We start from the raw sequence: 12118 nt of genomic DNA, 5'->3' as shown, positions 1-12118 counted from the left end.
AAATAGCCTAAATCCTTTTCAGACACCCAAAGGCATTTATCTGGGTATCGCTATAGAGGATGCATGAATGTCTCTAGCTATATAAGAAAATCAAAATGTCCATAAGCTGCATTTCCATCTCAACTGCAGCAGTCTAGCCTAATTGCGGGGAGGGGATTTCTCTCGCACTGCCTTTGAAATGCGTCTTTCCCATGCATTTTCAAAGCCCTGCTAAGTGGCCTTGGACTGAACAAAATGTATGAGTGTGAAAAAATCCTCCCACACACACACACACGTACGTACGTACACAAGCACGAACAACTAGGCTGCAATTAAGAATTATGAATTACAGAACAGGGAGGAAAATAACAATTAAAGATCAGGCAGGATCTACACAGTCCGTAGACAAACGCTACAATGCCACTCCGAAATAAAGGCATCAGTTCCTCAGGCTGCGCCGCCGCCGCCCTCCGCCAGAAACGGAATCACCTGGTTAATATATTGACAGCCCGTGTAGATCAATAATGCTTAGACGACACTTAACGGCAAAGAGAGGATGGGGTTGTGGTCCCTTTGCGTGCGACACAAAAGGCAGGAGGACCATAAAAGACTCTTTTCGCCATAGTTCTGTCAGCCTCGTAAGTGGGTCAGAGCTCGGCTATAGGAGAGACGTCTTCCTTCCAGCGGAGCACTACGGCTCGTACTAAATCTCAACGCTCTACCAGTGCCCCTTGGGTATTAAGGCCTAGCTCACCTCATAGTGGTCTGACAGTAAACCAGTAGCGAGACTATAAAACTCAAAGCAACACAGGATAGGATGAGGAATAAAAAGGAGTAGAATTACTCAATTCCGACTTGTGAGTCAATCTCCTCCACTGATGGTATACAGACGATGCCTCGAGGCCTACTATAGGAAAAAGAATCTCTGCACTGCGCTTAAAACTCACAACACCCCAAGGCACTTTCCAATCTGCAGCGTTGATAACATCAACTGTCTCTTGCTGCTCTGGATTCTGTGGGAGAGCGTAGTTAGGAGCTGCCATTCTCCACTGATAAGAAGTGAAAGAGGAGGTTCGGGGGTTTTTATCAGCGTGAGGGCTTGGCTACTTGCTCAAACAATTGCATAGCCTACCTGTGCCATGTTGCAACACAGGGCTCAGATACAAACGCTTTTTTTCTTTCTTTTTTTTTTCTTTCTCCAACAACGGCTCTCTGTATTCTTTAGAAAACCGGTGAATAACATGAGATTAGGCTGTGTCTCAGTTCCAAACTGATTCCCCTTGTTTCTAATTCAGGACTTGCATTTGTCTGGCTGAGTGCCTCTTGGCTCAACACCCACTATGAAACTCTGTGTGATGACAGCCAACTTAGCTTACAGAATATACGATACTACCCTGTTTGAGTTGGACACCATAACAATTTACTCAATAGGTTTTTCGGATTACTGGAACCCACACACTTTTCTCTAGAAAAACAAAATCCTCACAGATTTTCCTTACAAAATTACCTTTACAGATTCATGAAATAATTTTCATTCACGAAGAAATCATGAAAGCTATTTTAAGTGTTTCGCATCTCTGCTGTAAACTTTGTGTAATCGCCATCGTCATAAATTAATCAGATGAGAGTTAGGTTAACACGTTTAGCCACAGGACAAACATACAGTAAGCACAAACAACATAAAAACATAATCTCAGTGTCATAATCTCAAGCATATCTGTGCAATAGCCTCACTAACCCTAGTCCTCTTCCGCCCTGCGTCCTGAAGACTGAACCAGATGGCCGAACAGGCTTTGTCCATCTCCTTTGGGATTTGGGATTGGAGCTCAAAATAGCCCACACCGAAGTGGAGGGAGAATATTCCATAGGGGAACCAGGGCGCGGATCTCTAGATTAATTCCACTGCATTACCCTGAGTCTGAAAGAGACTACGTCCTACTGGACTGAAATGGTGCGTTCACTAAGAGCCTCTTCCCTCACATGTTGCATAACCGCAGAGAAGGCGGCGGGATATGTGGATTTATGAATTATGAATCAGGTTTTGAGAAAAAAAAAAAAAAAAATCACCTATATAAGAATAGTCACTGCCAGGTGACTAGAGAGATGCCCTATTCTGCATCACTGGCATCTGATGAAGGCGTTGCCTGCAAGAAGGCAATAAAGCGTGTGATTCGACAACGTCAGGGTGGGCCTTAGTGGGAGTGACTTTCCTGAGTAAAGTAACTGAGTAAAGTATTTGTCATCATTTCATCTTAGCGAATCACAGGACTGCGAGGATGTGGTTCCGAACGGAGGCGGGACCTTGTGGTGCGCTGGCAAAAACACGCCCCCTGGGAACAAAGGGGGTGAAGACAAACGGTATCATAGCCAGTTAGCTGATGGTTTCACCGAGGAGAAAGCATGACACACCCTCCAAATCTGTCCTCTGGTAGATTAAGTCCTTTTAGCCAATGGCTACGCGTTGGGAGCGTTTCACAATCTTTTTATTGGGTAATAAAGGCCAAGTCTGATACTTTGGTCCACCAAACCTTCCAGGCATAGGGCGGAAGTGTATGGTGAATGAGATTAGGGTCATATATGCCATTTAGCTGATGCTTTTATCCAAAGCGACTTACACTGCAGTGAGTGCACACATTTCAGTATATATGGTCCCAGCGGGAATCAAACCCACAACCTAAGCGTTGTTAGCGCCGCGCTCTACCAACTGAGCCACAGAGGAGCACAGGGTTGGTCAAGTAGCAACTTTAATATCGGCAGACAAATCAGAAATAAACGTCATTATAATGAGTTAACAAAATAGGACTACCTGTGAGTTGACATGAATCCTCGTGTGCTGTTCAAGGAGTGACTATATCCAACTATCCCACAGCTCATAACTTTCAAATGACATCACATCCGACCCGGTATCACATGACAGCGCAGGCCAAAGGGCTGCAGACGGCAGTTATTAATAAACCAGCAAAGCAAGTGTGCTACAAAACAAACTCCTTCAATTCCTTTCCACTCCACCTCAAAGCGTCCAGGCAGCAGTCTGCTGTAATGGAGATGGTCATACTGATGATAGCCACGGTGTCATGGAGACCAGCGTGACTCTGCATCTTAATGGGCTCCTTCACACTCGTCACTCGTTTCAATTATTCATCCCCCGCTCCAGACAAACGACCGTAGCTCACTGGTGTGAACACAACAGAATGCATGTCACCCCGCCTGACACACGTTGCTGGTACTATTATACTATGTGTGTGTGGGACAGCATGCTAATACCATGTGATTATAGAATTGCAGAGTTACAACATGCACAGGTATAGGAGGCTTAGGAGCCAACCAAGTCCATGTGATTGTGATCAAACAAGGAAGAGATGTTGAATAGGAGTTCTTACTGTAAACTCTGTGAATACTGGAAGTCGTCAGGAAAAAAATGAGGAAGATCGCGAAGGGTGCACACAGAATATTACTTCCGTTTCACATGCACGCACACACACACACACACACACACACACACACAGACAGACAGACAGACTCACACACACACACAGACTCACACACACACGCGCGCAATATTACTTCAACAATTATCTTTGAAGAAGGTAATAAAACATGCTCCCACACAAAGACAGGAATCTTCACATCGTCTGATGACTGCTGAGAATAACAACCTCTCCATTGTTACTGTCCTCATGACCTCACAAGAAGCGGTTGTCCTGAAACCTGTTATCTTTTCACCAAAGTGAAGATGAATTTTGCTGTCCTTGCACAGGAATTGGCTCAGCATTTATTTATTTATTTATTTCAACAAGAACACACATGACCCTCCCAGACACCACAGAAAAACAATGACAGGGTGGCCTCACAAAGCCGATATGCTCCCTTTTCTTTCTTTTTTTTTATTCTTTTTTTTTTTTTTTTTAATCAATTTGTTCGGCCGCCTTGTGTGCTTTGCTAACAAAACAGCACTCCGTAGGACAGCGCTCCGTAGGACAGCGCTCCGTAGGACAGCCCTCCGTAGGACAGCCCTCCATAGGACAGCGATACACCGTGTTAACAGAAAGGGTAACCTGATACCGAGCATGAGTGAGACGATCAAAACACTCAGTTCACAACATCCAGTCTGGGCTTAACATGACAAGCAGAGGTGCTTAGAGATGGCTAGTACCTCAGCCAGACCAGACAGACGAGTCAGACTGACCCCCCCCGCCCCCCTCCCCCCACCCACACCCCGCCCGGCCGGCCATCCTCCCCAGCAGCCTTGTTCTCTGACACTTGCGACTACACACACCCATGTGACCGGGGCGCTGCACCGTGATCACCCCATGAAGGTCACCCTGCCAGCCAGACAGGCCCGCTGGCTCAGCCTGCCAACAGGGTAGGCACCACCATCCGGCCACCGGGCAGCCAACTGGGGCAAAAGTGGGCTTCTTGCCCAGGCCTGGCTCAGCACAGCACCAGGGGCCCGGGGAGCACACATACGCCCTGACAAGCATGCACACATTCATACAGTACTACACAAGCGACTACTACGCCCAACGCTCAGAGCCGAGCCGCGCAGTGAGGCAGGGTCGTTTTACCGCTAGGCCGACCTAAACGTATTTCTGTTCCTGTTTCTGTTCACTCCTCAGAGAGAGCGGAGGTCTCCCTGCACAACACTGCAGCCTGGCCCGGCCCTAAATCACTGTAAATCAAACATCGCTCCCTCTCTGCTGGTCTCCGGGGGAAGCCCATTTTAGATGCCCCATTGAGCTCAGGTTTCATGACCAACCCCACTCACTTATATGGGCTGGAGCTAAGCCTGTGGAGAGACGCGGTTAAACTGATTAAAAGATAGTAGTGATCCTATTAACCCCAAACCCACAAGTACACAGTCAGGTCAAGCAGTGGTACTGTATAACTATCAAGGACCACGAGGCTTGCGAAATCTTTCATTTTCACAGTCAACTGTCATCTAAAAACTAAGAAAGAAAAAAAAAAAAGATAATAAGAATTATTTTATATATTATTTTATTACAATTTGTGTTAAAATAGAAAAGCTCCAACAGAGCAATGATGACACTAAGCTAAAATACCGTGAAGCTAAAATACTAAAATATAGTCTCCTCAAACAGCCAGGCCACTAATGACATCAAAGCAAATAAGCACCGGTCCCTATTAAACACCGGGTCAAAAGGCATAGTTTATCGGTATGCGTACTCTCTGTTGACATTACCAGATTATTGAAGTTAAGTATTTGGATCTGAGTGACTGTTACGACATTACTGGTATTACTGGTACTGTCTAACAGGCGGCAACGTTCTATGGGAACGATTATAAATGACCACATCTAACAAAAATGTACCTGGTTTTGATTGATTTATTTCCTTAGTAGAGTACATTCAGCTCTGTTATAAACCAGGCGTTGAGAAAGAGCAGGGAGGGAGGGAGGGGGGGGGGGGGAGAGGGAGGGGGGGGGGAAGAGAGGGAGAGAGAGAGAGAGAGGGAGAGAGAGAGAGAGAGGGGGGGGGAGAGAGAGAGAAAGAGAGAGAGAGAAGCTCCATTTTACAGTACTGATAAAGATCACAGGATTGTTTGATTATTGAAGGTCGAACTAATTCCAGCAATCAAATCATCCACCCCAGTGGTTAAAGTTCAGCAGATATGCTGAGTATTCAGCGCGTGTTCCAAATCCACTAGGTCAGAAACTGCGGAGCACTTTAGTCCTTGATGTCATTGGATCTCACTATGTATGCGATGACATGAACCAACTGACTGGGGTACGTTACGTAAACACTGACCTGTACACACTAGCGGTGTCAGGGTGAGGCACTAACCGTCACCGCAAAAACGAACAATAGCCTACACGTTGACACAGAACTCACTAGGCATCCGTGATTGATATATTTTTTGTTTTAATTAGACTAGGGCTGTACAAATTAAATCAATCAAACAGATTAGTCATGCTTTAGTTGTTGATTTTTTTTTTTTTTTTTTTTTTTGTAAGTACTATCGAAGTACCTGTAAAACACTACATCGGTGTGTTCTGGCCGTGAGCAATAGGACCCCTTTAATGAGAGAGAGAGTTAGTGTTCCGCAGCTCGGCCGACATCCGTCACAAAGCCCACCTCCATCACTCCATCACCCCGAGCCCTGCCCAATGACGCGGCCCCAATGATTTCTTGCCAGGAGTGCATGCCACTGGAGCAAAGCTCTTTTCCAACAGATTTATAATCCCCAAGAGCCGCACGGCAAAAGGCACTTGAAAGAGCTCTTTATAAAGAGAACTAGCACATCACCTCTGGCCTGCAGCACCCACGGTCATTGTATAGTCAGGATAATACGCAGCGAGATTAAGGCTTAGTTGAGACAGTAAATCTACAATATGGCCCTGGCATGAATCACAAGCAAAGGAATCACGAACCTGATATAAGCTGCTCAATACAATACCCACGCAGAGAATATGACATTATCATGTGTTACAGTAGGCCTTTGTGATGCTGAAAGGGGCTTCAATGACAAAAGCACTGCTGAAATCAATATCACAATTCCAGGAAAATTGCCAGTCTTTGCTAGCCACAGTAGTATTCAGACACATCTCCCTTAATAACAGTAAGTAGCACTACTGATGACAACGGGGGAAGAAACCCCCACCCTCCCATGAAGTAGCCCAGCCAAAGCTATGTTTCACTAGTGAGTGATGGTGATTAATAAAATCTTCTAATGTGTGGACTAAGGTTGCCATTTCAGTGCTCCCCTCTTAAAGACCTGGACTGTTTCCAGTGGGATTTCTGTGTGTGGGAATAAACCTGTAAACTGTAAGAGATCCACTTTGACGATAGCTGCAAAGGCAGCCGAGATATCAGATTGCAAAACCAAGCTTAATGCACACATTAATAAGCTCTCGACCATGGAAAGTATAGGGCCTAGATGTTTTCATATACAGTACCTTCGGAAAGTATTCAGACCCCTTCGGGGTCCACATTTTGTTGTGTTATAGACTCAATTTAAAATGTATTAAATTAAAAGAATTTGCCATCAATCCACACACAATATCCCAGAATGACAAAGCAAAAACAGTTTAGAAATTTCTGTAAATTTATTAAAATTGAAATTTAGAAATACCTCGTGTACATCAGTATTCGGACCCTTTGCTATGACACTCTTAAAATGAGCTAAAATGCAAAAATGTAATCAACAAATCACTCAATGAGTTGAATTGAGTCCATCTTAATGCAAGGATAATGGTTCATGTCATTTTGGAATTAATATCTTTGTTTTTATAGGGTCTCTGACTTGCATTGGAATCAATTACACACTGTGTGGATCAGGTTGTCATTACAAACTGAGCAAATGGAGAGCAACAAAACTGCTCAGGAATGCGACCCTGAGGCCTGGGGAGACTTACAAAAATCTACAAAGTTGAATGGTGGACAGGAAAAAGCACAGTCGATGGGACAACATCATCTGAGTCACTCTACAAAATTGGTCTATAACCAAGTGGCCAAAAATAATCCCTTAATGGAAAATAATCTCTCCCATATCCATAATTGTGTTTGCAACAATGAATTCAAGTGATACAGAAAAGAAAGTGACAGGAAATGTGTTTATTTGGTTTTACTACAAAGCATTAAGTTTGGTGCAAATCCAGCACATGCAATTAAGTTTCTGCACCATCTCTCGTGTGAAGAATAGTGGTAGCTGCATCAAGTTATGGGTATGTTTGTCACCAGCAGGGACTGGGGAGTTTGTCAGGACCAAGAGAAAATTATGAAATTTGCTGAGTTGGTAGTGACATCCTAATCTACACAGTGTGTAATTGATTCCTATGCAAATCAGAGACCCTATAAAAACAAAGATATTAATTCCAAAATTACATTTTATCCTTGCATTAAGATGGACTCTTCAACTTACTTGAGTGATTTGTTGATGACATTTTTGCATTTTAGCTAATTTTAAGAGTGTCATAGCAAAGGGTCTGACTACTTATGTACATGATGTATTTCTGTATTTCAATTTTAAAAAATTTACTGAAATTTAAACTGTTTTCGCTTCGTCATTCTAGGGTGTTGTGTGTGGATTGATGGCAAATTATTTTAATTTAATCCATTTTAAATTGAGTCTATAACACAACAAAATGTGGAAAAAGTGACGGGGTCTGAATACTTTCGAAGGCACTGTAGTAGTCTGCATGTCTTATGTTGGCCTTAACAGATAACATTACGATAACGAAAACGGAGGTTAACAACGTCAACCTGCTGGGTCCTTTTATTACACGGCCATTATATCAATGTGTCTACCTCTTATCTTGATGTTCAGGTTATAACTAAGGTTGCGTACTAATAATGAAACGTCCAGGCAACTTCACTTGTGCATAGCAACTCACTCACTCAAACGGAATGAAAAGCTACTTTCTGGCTGGTCGGAGCCATGGACTTAGGTTCCACACAGAGAGCATCCGCTCTGATTTCAGTCAACAAAACAGCATATTTATGAGTTAATAGATGTATTAGTTAATAGATGTATTAGTTAATAGCGTATCTGTATAAACTGGGCTGGCCGAGCTGGTGTGGTGTAGTTTCGCACTTGACAGTGACTGACTGACCCGACAGCGAGTTGGCTGGCTGGCTTCAGATATTCCACACACTGACTGGGTCTGGGCAGGGCGTAGCGGGCAACTTGCTAGCAAGCTAACTAGCCACCAATGAAGGTGCCGTTGTGGCCATGCCAGATTGATTATACTACCTCGCCGTCCCGCCTTACGTGCCTGCCTAGTTAGCTAGCTACATTACTGGCGATCTAAAAGTTATCATAAATCGGGGAGATTCAGGTAGCGAGCTAGCTTCATCGATGTGATGACTGTCTGTGGCGTGATGCTGCCTGGCGGTGGTGATGATGATATACCCTGTTCAACACACACAGCCGACACTGTTCTCCGATCCCCGGCCAGCCAGCAATAACGCAATCAATGACTAACGTTAGCTAGCCGAGGGATGACTGACACAAAATGTGACCAAAGTCCTAATAACTGTACTATAGTCTGGCTATTGTTCTTGCCCTCCGTCAAAGCGTTTCACACACACTTCATACACACGCAGTGACAAGTCGCTAGTAGGTGCGGGTGGGCGAAGAGGGGGAAACGCTGCGTCTCATCTTAGCATTATAAGCGATGTTTGGAAAAGGTGCAGTTAGCTATATGTAATCATAAGTATTATATCTTACCTGTTGGTTAGTAGCTTATTCCCAATTTACGTAGTGGCTCTTGTTGTTTAGGTAACGGAGGAAAAAAAACAACACCTAGACGGGACCGCGTTGAATGACAACTGTGAGGTTTCCTTTCTTTCGCTCTGCCACTTTTCCAGAGATGACCTATCGTAGCGCATAGGCTATTCAGGGACTGTCTCTACCTGCATATTCCTGCTGAAAACGAAAAATGAAATATATGTGTTGTAATTTCTGGATATATCTGAATGATAAATGACTATCATACATTCAGCTGTATTTCTTAACTCATATTTTTAACCTACTTGGCATATAATAATAAAAAAAAAAAAAAAAAACGAGTGTGCAAACTCAAAATGCCACTGCAGCTATTCCAGCCAAAGTCGTCCACAAATATTACAGACGAGAAAGGTATGAGCAAATCTAATACATTAGGTGATTAATGACGATAACTGAAACGATCAACAGTTTAGTAATCAGCATAGCCCCATGTTAACAATAACCACGATTCACCCTAACAAGATTCTCCCTCGCAAACAAAAATAAAAGCTTAGTTTTGGATGCCATCTGCTGGCCGGTAGTCGACTTCATATGTTTTTTGCAGAGACAGACCTCGGTAAAGTTTTATATTGGATATTCGTTTTTTTCTCTTCTGTAGCACTTAAACCCAGCGTGACATGCCAACGGAAATGATATATTCCGAGTCAGGGGAGGATGGAGAACAATCGACACCTTTTGTCTTTTTTTTTTAATATGGTTTCGGATTTCACTCAACAATAGCTCTGAACCCCACCGTGACATGTCTATGACAATTATATATTCTGAGTCAGGGGAGGATGGAGAAAGATTTTGGAGGTCGGACCACTATGGAACGCCGTATGCGGTATCCGTCTCAAATCACGGAGCGCTCCGCCAAAAATAGCGAGGCGCGGCACTTGGTGGAGGAGTGCGCAAAACCCTTCCTTCCCATTGAAAACCACGGGGACAAGGCGCTGGCGAATTGAAAAACGAATCCGGTGGACATGGCCTCTTTAGCCAGCCAAATTAGTAAACTGAGTAGCTAGCTAGCTTAGGTCAAATTCCGATGATGGATTTACACCCTCTCCTCGGATACTTTAATTGCAACCCTTGGGTGAAGTGATATGAAAAAGGGGCAATGATATAACACACCTGGCTAAACAGACGTCTTGTATCAGAGGATGTTTAATTGTCATGGCACTGATTTAGGCTGTCCAAGGGAAATGCTGGAAGTGTTGCAGAAAGTACCTTGCAATGACCTTACTGGCGCATACTCACACATTCTGTGCTTTTCTGTGCACAAATTACCCGTGTGATTGGACCGCCCGACGGTATCTTTGACACCCCTGCTGTAGATTAACCTTTAGTGAATTTGTGCAGCTTTTCCGCTCACTAATGAATTTCTGAATCAAAGCTGCATGAGTCATGGTGCAATCAATAGAGCAAAAAAATGAAGCTCGTATTAACTAGATCGTGGGAGAAGGGAGTGGAGGAAGGGGGGAATTTACACATTGTACAACTGAGGGAATAATTATCATTATCAGGTGGGAAAAAAGTTGCTGAAGTCATCAGTGGGAGATTATGTAAAAGACTGACTCAATGCTGCAGTGGGCTGAAAAACAGAATAATCATCTTCCTTATGCAGTGTTGAACATGAGCATGAATGATTATTTTTATGTATCCTGTATGGAGGAATTCAAGCTGTCGACCAGCATGCCAGCTCTCTTTGGCTGAACAAGTAGGCCACTCCAACGCACCAGAGGATGGAGACAGGGACATCCACTCTTAACCACATTTCAGTTCTACATGGTTGCATTCAAATTAATCACATTTGCTTGATGTGCTATTCTATATTCGTAAAATAAATACAGAATGATTGTTGCACATCCTGTTTCTACGCTTTTCTTTGTGACAATTTCTTTGTTGTCTAATTTATGGAAAGCCATTTCATAATGAATGTTACCAGTTGAATGTATCAGTTGACATGTTGCATGATAGCCTACATACATTGTGTTTGCAATATTTGCATTGAAGAAGCTGTCAATCAGTTGCTTAAGCAGTTTAGTACGCTAGACTAGTAGGAAGTGACCATTGGTAATAAATACATCAGGGAAATAAACAGAGAATATGTGGGTAATTGACATTGAGATATGGTGGGAGAGGAAAATACAATAACATTGGAAAGGGAGTGCCGACGTATAACCGATGGTCGACAAAGGGGCGGCTGGAGGTAGTTTCGAGACGCCAGTTTCCTGATGTATTACCAATGGAGGCCCTTCACCAGAAGCCCTCATTTCGACGTAAGTGCATCGGAAATTTCTCGTAGTTTAGATGTAGTGACGACTCGAATCCGATCTATGTGTGCTGTCTGGGAGGTTTCTCTTCATAATCTTGAAAGCACACCAAGACAATTGTGGTAATATCCAACCAAAGGTAACCCTGACAGAGGTGACAGCATGCAGTATATCTAAGACCACTGTTCCCCATTCAATTACCGGTCACAACAGATACTGGCATTGGTTAAGTGTTGGTTGGTTAACACACCCGTTCGCATCACGCAAGGGCACTCATATTAACCCTTTAGTGGAGGATTGTTAGATATTTAGACTTCTATATACAGTGCCCTGCATAAGTAATGGGACAGTGAATCATTGTTTCTTCGTTTGGCTCTACACTCCAAAACGTTGGATTTCAAATCAAACTATGACAGTTAAAGTAGAGATTCTCAGCTTTTATTTGATGGTATTTGTGTATATATTGGTTTCACCATTCAGAAATTACAACACTTTTTATGCATGGGCCCCCTATTTTAGGGTACCCAAAGGTAATGGGCCAATTGGCTTGACAGGTGTTTCTGGTACAGTAAATAAGTAAGTGTTCCGTCACATCATTTGTGCAGGCATAAGACAGCTGTCAATGTCTAGTATTGATTCTA

General features: G+C 43.5%; 1 protein-coding gene across 1 annotated transcript in view; it reads right to left on the bottom strand.

Annotated features, from left to right (window-relative positions):
- mgat5 (alpha-1,6-mannosylglycoprotein 6-beta-N-acetylglucosaminyltransferase) overlaps window positions 1–9280 on the bottom strand; it is a 77815-nt gene extending 68535 nt beyond the window's left edge. The window contains exon 1 of the mRNA XM_083684904.1: window positions 9166–9280. The gene's annotated coding sequence lies outside the window, so the exon portion shown is untranslated. The remainder of the gene's footprint in view (window positions 1–9165) is intronic.
- Between the last annotated feature and the right edge of the window lie 2838 nt (window positions 9281–12118).

Source organism: Argentina silus (genome assembly GCF_951799395.1).
Source record: "Argentina silus genome assembly, chromosome: 14".
NCBI classification, from domain to species: domain Eukaryota; kingdom Metazoa; phylum Chordata; class Actinopteri; order Argentiniformes; family Argentinidae; genus Argentina; species Argentina silus.
This window is presented reverse-complemented; position numbering and strand designations above follow the sequence as displayed.